The sequence below is a fragment of the Piliocolobus tephrosceles genome, unplaced genomic scaffold (assembly GCF_002776525.5).
Source record: "Piliocolobus tephrosceles isolate RC106 unplaced genomic scaffold, ASM277652v3 unscaffolded_31293, whole genome shotgun sequence".
NCBI lineage: Eukaryota > Metazoa > Chordata > Mammalia > Primates > Cercopithecidae > Piliocolobus > Piliocolobus tephrosceles.
Window position 1 is genome coordinate 1,093 of NW_022314636.1, and position 9,735 is coordinate 10,827.

The window sequence follows — 9,735 nt, forward strand, 5'->3', positions numbered from 1 at the left end:
GTGGCTGAGCTGGAGTGAAAAGGAGGCAGCCCCAGACTTTCACCACTTTGTGCTCCTGACATTCAGGAGCCCCTGAGGACCAACGCTTCATCCACGCAGCCTGGGTCCTCCACTGGTGGATCTGTGAAACTCTCATGTCGGGGGGAATCGGCTTATATGCTCCTGTGTCCCAGGCTGCACAGACAGCACACAGGGCTCCGTGACCTCTGTACTAGGGACCACTTTCCTTGCAGATCATGACTCTCAGGGTGTAGGAAAACTCTCCCCCAGGTGACTCAGGAGCAACGTTTAAATTCATAGAACACAGGAAAACTGAACTAGTCCAGGAGGAGACTGGAGGGAACCCAGCTCCAGGAGAGGGAGGCTTTATTGAGGAACTCCGTGAAAGCCACATCATGAGGCCTGGAAGAGTAAGAACATAGAGCCCAGGAGAGAGGCTGGCTCAGGGCTCTCCCCCTCCATTTTCATTCTCAGGAGCAGCCGAGACCCTCAGCCCATCACAAAACAAGTCAGACCCCAAGACTGGTGAGTGAGGAGATGCTCTCAGTTATGAGACTGGCACAGAGGGTCAGGGTCTGTCAACAGGAGATGGGGGGCGTGCGCTGGGTGGGCATCCAGGGGTCCTGGGTGATGTTGATCTGCCCTGACCTCTGAGACCTCTTCTTCTACCATCCCCAGCCTCACACCCACAGGATTACACAGTGGAGAATCTCATCCGCATGGGCATGGCTGGCTTGATCCTGGTGGTCCTCGGGATTCTCTTATTTGAGGCTCAGCACAGCCTGAGAAGCCCCCAAGATGGAGCCAGCAGGTGAACAGCAGAGAGAACAATACACCATTCAGAGACATGGAGCCTCAGGGACAGATCTGATGATCCCAGGACGTTCTGGAAGAAAATCTACAGCCTATGCTTTCTGAACTGTCTGCCGATCATTCCTGAAGAGAGGGATCAATGTTGAGGTATTCATTTCGCATGACGAAAATGACAACATCAAAGTCATAGGTAGTAGGGCTGACTTAGAAATCCAATACATCCGTGGTAGGACTGCAAATTACTTCAATCACTTTGGGGAGTATATCAGAAGTACCTAACTAAAAAGAAGAGACACACAGCTATGAACATAAAGTACAGAACCTAGAGGAAAATGTGTTCATATGGTGAGGTTTCATTCACAACAACATGGACAGGACTGGTGCTCATATTAGACACCAGCCATAAAGCCCAAATATACATCTAAAACAAAAGAAACAAGCGTGGTTCAATTCCACCATGGGATACTACGAGGACATGCGAAGGCACAGACGAAATCTACAAAGAGTAACGCAAACCAACCTTCGATCATGAGGTTGAGTAAAGCAACAAGAGTATAAAAAGAAGCCATGCACGGCTATTTCAACACATGAAGCTCAAAAGGAGGCAACGTTTATCTTGTAGGGAGGCAAACTCAAAACAGACCCCATAAATAAAGGAAGTAGGTAACTCTATGTAATCCAAAATAGTGGTTACACGTCGGGAAATACTGGGAGGTTCTGTTCAACATGGAAACCACAAGGGCTGCCGGACACGGGCACTGGAACGCTGACTTTCATTTGGTGACCCACAATCCACTTCAAATTACTGGTCAATAGTACACTTTTGATTTGATAGAGAATAATCATACATATTTCTTGGGAGCATGTGGTAATCTGATTCATGCACGCAATGTGTAATGATCCAATAAAGGTTCCCAGGACACCCATCACCCCAAACATTTATATATACATATTTTTTTTTTCAGACTGAGTCTTTCACTGTCACCCAGGCTGCAGTGCAGGGGCACGATCTTGGCTCACTGCAACCTATGCCTCCCAGCTCAAGCGGTTCTCCTCTCTCAGCCTCCCGTGTAGCTAGGATTACAGGTGTGCACCAAAACGCCTGGCTAATTTTTGTATTTTTATTGGAGATGGGGTTTCACCATGTTGCCCAGGCTAGTCTCGAAATACTGACCTTAGGCGATCCACCCGCCTAGGCCTCCCAAGGTGCTGGGATTTCAGGTGTGAGCCACTGCACCTGGCCAACATTTATAATTTCTGTGTTGAGAACATTTCAAATCTTCACTTCTAGCTCATGTGGAATATACAATAATTTGTTGCTGACTGTGGTCACCCTACTGAGCTCTCGGGCCCTGGAACTTACTCCTTCTCTCCACCTGTATTTCTGCACCCATCCACCAACCTCTCTCCATCCCCCTCCTCCACACTCCCTTGCCAGCCTCTGCTGACCACCATTCTACTCTCTGCCATCACGAGGCCCAGTTTTGTAGCTCCCGCATGAGCGAGAACATGCAATGTTCCTCTTTCTAGGCCTGGCTTATGTCACCGAACATAAATGTCCTCCAGATTCATCTGTGTTGCTGAACATGGTACAATTTCCTTCTTTTTTTGGCTGAATATTATTTCATGGTGTATATAGACCACATGTTCCTTATCCATTCATTCATTGATGGACATAGGTTGATTCCGTATCTTGGCTATTGTGAATACTGCAGCAATAAACATGGCGATGCAGACACCTCTCTGCTATACTGATTTTCTCTCTTTTGGAAATATATCCAGCTGTGCGATTACTGGATGGTGTGGTTGTTCTACTTTCAGTTTCTTGAGGAATCTCCACACTGTTTCCATATTGGCTGCACCAACTTACGTTCCCACCAAGGTACAAGGGTTTCTTCTCTCCACATCCTTGAGAGCATCTGTTAATTTTTGTCTTAGAGATAACAGCCATTTTAACCAGGGAATGGCATATTTCTGTTTTCGTACCTATCTATCTTTATTTGTCAGGCCATTTAGGGAGCTGAGATTGAAGTATGGTGGTGAAAGCCACAGGCTGCACTGGCCATTAAATGGCAAACAAGGTGGCTCTTGATCATCAGACCAATGATCTCACAGGTTGACTTTGTGTTTCATTCACAACATGACCCCAACCTGCCTGATGAGCCTCACCTGAGTCCAGTCAGACAATGAGCCACTACCCAGGTAAGAACGGGAAGAGGAAAACCCCTTGTGCAGTACTACATGACATGCAATTGACATTTTTAAGTGGCCATATAACTTTCTGATCTCATTATGTTGAAACCACCTGAACTGGGACGGAGGACACCAACATGGCCTTGGGGTTATTTCAGAGATGAGTGTCAACAAAATCAGGTAGTGGTTTACGGGGATCACACAGGGCTTGGTTATTCCAGAGATGAGGTTCCACCCAGTCAGGTGGTGTTTTAGGGATCACACAGGACTGGATTCCAAATGTGACAATGCTCCATGTGCCTTGTCACCTCCTGGACTCCTCTGAAGTGGAAATCAGAGAAAGGCATTCGTGTGCAGCTGCTGCTCATTCCAGATTCCATTCCTAAATGGGAACTTACATGATGCTTGACCCTGAAGAACAGAACTGGCTGAAAAAGAATTCAGGAATTAAATCCCATTTATAATAGCCACAAACATTGAAAGACCTACTAATAAATTTAACCGATAAGGTAAAAACCTCTACAAACAAAATTATAAAGTTCTGATAAAAAAATTAAAGAGGACAGGAAAAAACTGGAAAGATACCTCCTGTTCATACATTCAAATAATAAATATTTATTAAAAGGACCAAAGTACCCAGAGCAATCTACAGATTCATTGTAATTCCTGTCAACACACCAGTGTCATTCTTCACCGAAATATTAAAAAATTCTACAATTCATACAGAGCCATAAAATACCCAAAATAGCCAACACAATTTAGAGAAAAAAAGAACAAAGTTGGAGACATCACACTACCTGACTTCAAAATACACTACAAAGCTACAGCAACCAAAACAGCAAGGCACTGGCTTAAAAACAAACATATTGACAATGGAATAGAGCAAAGAACCTAGAAATAAATCCAGAAGTTACAGCCAACTAATTATCAACAAACATGCCAAGAACATATATTGGGGAAAGGACAGTCTATTCAATAAATGCTTCTGGCATAACTGGATATCCACATGCAGAAAAAAAAAACTCAACCTCTGTCTCTCACGATATACAAAATCTACTCAAGACGGAATAAAACCTGAAGTAAGACCTGAAACTATGAAACTATAGAAGAAAACACAGAGGAAACGCTTCAAGACATTGGTCTAAGAAAACATTCTATCAATAAAACCTTAAAAGCATAGGAAACAAAAGCAAAAATAGACAAATGGGTATATCAAACTAAAAAGCTTCTGCAGAGCTCAGGAAACAACCAACAGTGTCATGACCTACAGAAGCAGGGAGAAACATTCGTTACCTATTCCTCTAACAAGGGTTTGATCATCAGTATATATGAGGAACTCAAACAGCTCAGAGGTTTTGATGGAGAAATGAAGAGAAGGTGCTGCCATGTAGAGAAATAAAGAAGTCAGAAAGAGGAAGTTTGGGAGAAACAAACCACACTTTCCAGGTACTGGGAGGTTCTGCTTCTCTCTCTGACTCAGTTAAGTGTCTTAAACACACCTCCTTCCATCTCCTTCCCCCATGGGGTCATTGCTCCTGTGATGGCCCTGTTGGTTCCTCTTGTCAACCAAGTCACAGAATGGAAGAGCTTTCATTTCCTCAGCATCTTCCTCTTCACACATGATGAACAAATCCACACCATTCTACCCCAGAGCGCTTCTTATCATTGTCTCCTGTCCAACACTACAGTCCAAGCTTAGCCAGTTTCCTCAGTTAATATTTCACGGATTGTGGCAGCATAACTCCAATCCCTACCTCTATCTCTGGGCTGGTTTCCCATTAACACTGCAGAAGCCCCCATTCTGTGCAATGAGGCACAGCGACACACCAGAACCCATAAGGGTGGGAGGCTGCTGTACACACTGAGGGGGGACATCAGCTAACAGTGAATGTGGGGAGCCAATGTTTTCTGCTTCCCCAGAGATCAAGACACACCTGGGGACCTAAGACAGAGGGGCACTGTGCACTCACCCGCAAGTTCTTTCCCATGGGTCTCAACTGAGCATTCACAAGACTGATTGGGAGCAAGATGGAGACCCCACACTGGTGATCAGACAGAAAGAGCTTCCACTGTGCATGGCCTGAAATCTCATTTCCCACCCAGGTGCTTCTCTCACATGGAAGAAAAGACATAAGCCATTTGAAGAGGCTCAGATAATTCTGCCCACCTCAGATCCCAGGTAATGACTCATTGTGGCTGGAAGGTGGATCATAAAATCCCTCTACCCTAGGAGGAGTGCAGAGAACAATCCTGGATCGTGATCCCAGACAAAGACCATTAGAGATATGCACATTTGGAATAGGGACAGAAAATCCCTCCCCACCAAACAAATCTACCCAGTAGAATGCAGCTGCCATGACAGCAGGGACAGAAACATGGAGACAGCCCCACCCTCAAGGCCCTGGCACACAGAAACTGCCCGAGACTGAGGCTGGAGGAGGACAGGAAAAACGTCTGCTCTCGACCAGGAGCCTCTCCTGAGAAGCAAGCAGGAGCACCCACAGCTGGGGTTAGGGGACCTAAGGATCCACTGATGACTTGGTTAATGCGGTGAGCTTCAGCCAGCTCTGTTTCAGCAGTCCCAGTGCATGCTGGAGGGCCCATGAGTGTCACTGCCATGGAGCAAGAAGAAAAGGACATGCTGCCAGGCGCAGTGTCTCCCGCCTGTAATCCCAGCACTTTGGGAGGCCAAGGTGGGCGGATTACCTGAGGTCAGGAGTTCAAGACCAGCCTGGCCAATATGGGTGAAATCCCGTCCCTACTGAAAATACAAAAATTAGCCAGGTGTGCTGGAAGGTGCCTGTAATCCCAGCTACTCGGGAGGCTGAGGCAGGAGAATCAAGGACAGAGGTTGTAGTGAGCCAATATCGCGCCACTGCACGCCAGCCTGGGTGACAGAGTGAAATTACGTCTCAAAAAAAAATTAAAAAAGAATCAAAGGAAAAAAGGACATGCGTGGAACCAACACCAGCGACTACCTCTCACCAAGGACCAAGTAGCCACCACTGTCACTGACAATCTCACCTGTGACCAGCAGAGTGTTCGCCTTTGAGTGGACCAGCGAGTCATCTGGTGGCCGCTTGACGACATGACGTGTATTCAACCAGGAGGGGGCAGCAAATCCTCCTGACCGGGATGGATGCTGGCGCTGAGACGGGTTCCTCTGAGCTCACTGCGGCCCTCCGCCAGGAAGCAGAGTCTCCCACCTGTTAAATGGAGCATCTCATGACTTAATCTCAGATCGAGGGACCTACATGCACATGAAATCAGTGTGGCAATGAGAACAGGGCCACGTGATATCCTGGGGATGACCTGAGATAGGATGCGTGCCATGTAGTGGTTGGGTGCTGCTGGGCTGACAGAGCATCAGAATGGCCTCTTACAGGAGATGCAAGAAACGGTTTGTGGATGAGACTCTGCACTTTAGGTGCTCTCTGATGGTGTAATAGACATAGATACAAAACAGAGATATAGATAGCTGTAGACAATATACATATTCATATGAATGAACACTAAATGATGCTATGTCTTTTTCTTCTAATATTTTTGTTCTTATTTATATTTCTATAACGGGCTCTGCAAATGAAAATGCTATGTCTTTTCAGAGGTAGAACACGTGGGCTGGGAAAGGAAAGGAGCGCATCATCAACAGCCCCCATCCCCACTCTTCCAGGTGACCCACTGGGGAGATAAGAACATCCTGGGCCTGCACTTTTAGGTGATTTGGAGTTAGATGATCTGCCTGGTGGAAAATTACCAGCAGGGAAGAAAATAAGGGTTACCCTATGCCAAAAGTGATCACTTTGCCCTTTCCCTTTTTTTTTGCTAACTTTAAAATGTTTATTTTTTTAAAAAAATAGTTGCTTGGTATACAGCTTTACAAAGTTTTTAATGTTTCTTTGGCAATGGAATATAAAGGAATTTTACAACTATATAAAAAAGTTACGTTTGCCTAAGAAACAGTATTTACCCTGTGTACATAGTTGACTGACAAAATTCTCTACCATCCAGCACCCTAATTAATTGACGAAATAAGCTACTTCATATGACAAGATCCCCCAAAAGAAAGGAGAAGAAAGATACACACACACACACCCTCCTTGGCTCAGAACACAGTATCACGGCCCTATCTGCGGGCAACCTGCAATTACCACATACGATACAGTGATTTAAAAAAAAAAAAAAAAAAAACTTTCGGTGATGAAACAATACTTATAAGTCCCAGTGAATTACTGCTTTAGTTTAACGATACACAAGAAATTACTCAACCTTCTGCTATTCCAAATATAGTTAATCCTCATGTCTTAAGATAAGCCTTCCTCCCCCAAAAACTGACTGCATTTTATCTCTGAAATTAAATGGAAAAACAAACAAAAAACAAAAACCCAGTGCTGGTGGCAAACGTACGGCGAATTCACTTCTTCATTCTTCTCAAAGACTGAAATCAATTTCCAGGACCACGAAGAGCTAGAAATTCACCTATTTTCAGAGATTTGTTTGTAGACTATGCAGCAGCTTTGTTGTCTTTCTTTCAGAAAGCAGTACCATCAATTCAGACCTTTTAGGGGCCAAAAGCTGTGTTTTTCCTATATTCAAAATCTGCAAACTCCCGGTCCCAGAACCTGCTCTGAATCCACCACAGTGAATCCACCGTGGTCAAGGTACCACCTCTGCCACCACCACGCCCTCTGCCACCACAGAAACCAAGACATCCTCTGCCTCTGTATCCCCAACGGTCAGGGTTTGTACAAAGTGGGACTCCAAATGTTTCAGCATTTAATCTTCTTCCTTCAGCCCAGGTTGGTCTCCGTTCTCTAACGTCATCACAAGAAATATTATCAAAGAAGGATTTAGTTTGGTCATAATAGCAATTACATCCAGGTGGATCTTCATCAGCATGTCCGTCACTGTTTTGGGTATCAACTCCTGAGTCTCCTTTATCTTCACCATTTCCAGGCTTCTCCTGTTTCTCAAGTTTATCTTCTTTTAATTTATTAGGAAACTCTCTGCCAATCTCTTCCTTGTTGAATTGTGCATTTGGGCTTTCAAAGTCAAAGTCTTTCTCAAGTTTCATTGGCCCATCTCGCCAAATACCAAATCTTCCCCTGCCACCCCGATGACCCCCACACCCTCTTCTTGGCTCTGAAGGAGAACCTGGAGCTACTTGTCTCTTATTATAATTTCTGAGTTGCTCATTTTCCGGCCTTGGAACGTTGTTCTGCCCTTGGAACATGCTTCAGCTCACCTGCGCTCCTGATTCTCTATTATGGCTTTTTGGCTGGTAGATGGCACAGGCCTGGTTGACACAGGACTCCTTCTCCCAACAGGTGCTAGAGCAGGTAAGCGGGCCCAGGAGGTCTGCACTGCTTGTTCCATGGTTGCGCTTTTTCTCAAAGGGTCGAACTGAGCGCTTGAACGACCCTGAGATAATTGTGTTTTTAGAGATCTTGTATCCTGTGTAAAGGCAGAACCAACCGCACTACTTTGGAGCAAGGTACCACTGTTTGATATTTCTATTCCAAAGGAGGCCAAAGAGCTTCCAGCAACACCAACAGCACCAAACCGCTGCCGCACTAAGGAACTTGGACTGAACTGGCTGGATGTGGGCATCCTGCCGAAAGGCCCATAAGAACCCACGGACTGGAGTGAAGAAGTGGATGAGCCTAGTGAGAACTGCACCATAGCTGGGTCTTGAGGCAAAGAACACCGTGGTTTTGGTGGCTCGCAAACTGAGGTCTTTCACGTCACTCCCACGGAATACAATGGATTCAAAGACTCCATCTTGTGGCGGTATTGGACCATCTGGCGGTCTGTCTTCTGGACCAAAGGATCGAACTTTGGCGAGGGCTGCGCGGGAGTGTTCGGTGTCATGGTGTAGAGGATGCCCTGGTAGTGGATCTCCACCTTGGACTGAGGCTGATGATTGCTGACGTCAAGGGTGCCGCCACCGCTCCTGGCCGCTCGCAGAGAAGCAGATCCCACGCCACTGCCGCCCGCTCCTCATGCCCGCTGCACGCGCCTGCTCCTTCTTCGCTTCAGACCCAACATGGCGGCGGCGCCCGCCCCCGCACGCTGCCCCCTCCCTCGCTTCAGACCCAACATGGCGGCGGCGCCGGCGCCCGCCCCCGCACGCCGCCCCCGCACGCCGCCCCCGCACGCTGCCCCCTCCCTCGCTTCAGACCCAACATGGCGGCGGCGCCCGCCCCCGCACGCCGCCCCCGCACGCCGCCCCCCGCACGCCGCCCCCGCACGCCGCCCCCTCCCTCGCTTCAGACCGAACATGGCGGCGGCGCCCGCTCCTCGCAGCTTCCCCAGCCTCCCGCCTTCAAGCCCCTTTGCCCTTTTCTTTCTTCCGCTCACTGCAACCTCTGCTTCTCGGATTCAAGTGATTCTCCTGCCTCGACCTCCAGAGTAGCTGGGATTACAGGCGTGTGTCAGGATGCCCGGCTAATTTGTTGTTGTTTCTGAGGAGAGACAAGGTTTCGCCATGTTGGCCAGGCCGGTCTCAAGGGATCCACCCTCCTCGGCCTCCCAAAGTGCTGAGATTACAGGCCTACGCCACCGCGCCCGGCCAACTTTGCCCTGTTCTTTTTATTTTCTTTATCACAGTAGAACAGCCGGTAGGAAGAATTATGGGCAGCGTAGATCACTCACTGGGCACTGATGGAGGCTCCGCAGTGGACACAACCATGATGGGTGTGGTGGGTTGCATTGTAACCCCAAAAGGAC

At 47.3% G+C, this 9,735-nt stretch overlaps 1 pseudogene; it reads right to left on the minus strand.

Annotated features, from left to right (window-relative positions):
• Nucleotides 1-334: 334 nt before the first annotated feature.
• LOC111528412 lies at nt 335-9,288 on the minus strand (annotated as a pseudogene).
• Between the last annotated feature and the right edge of the window lie 447 nt (nt 9,289-9,735).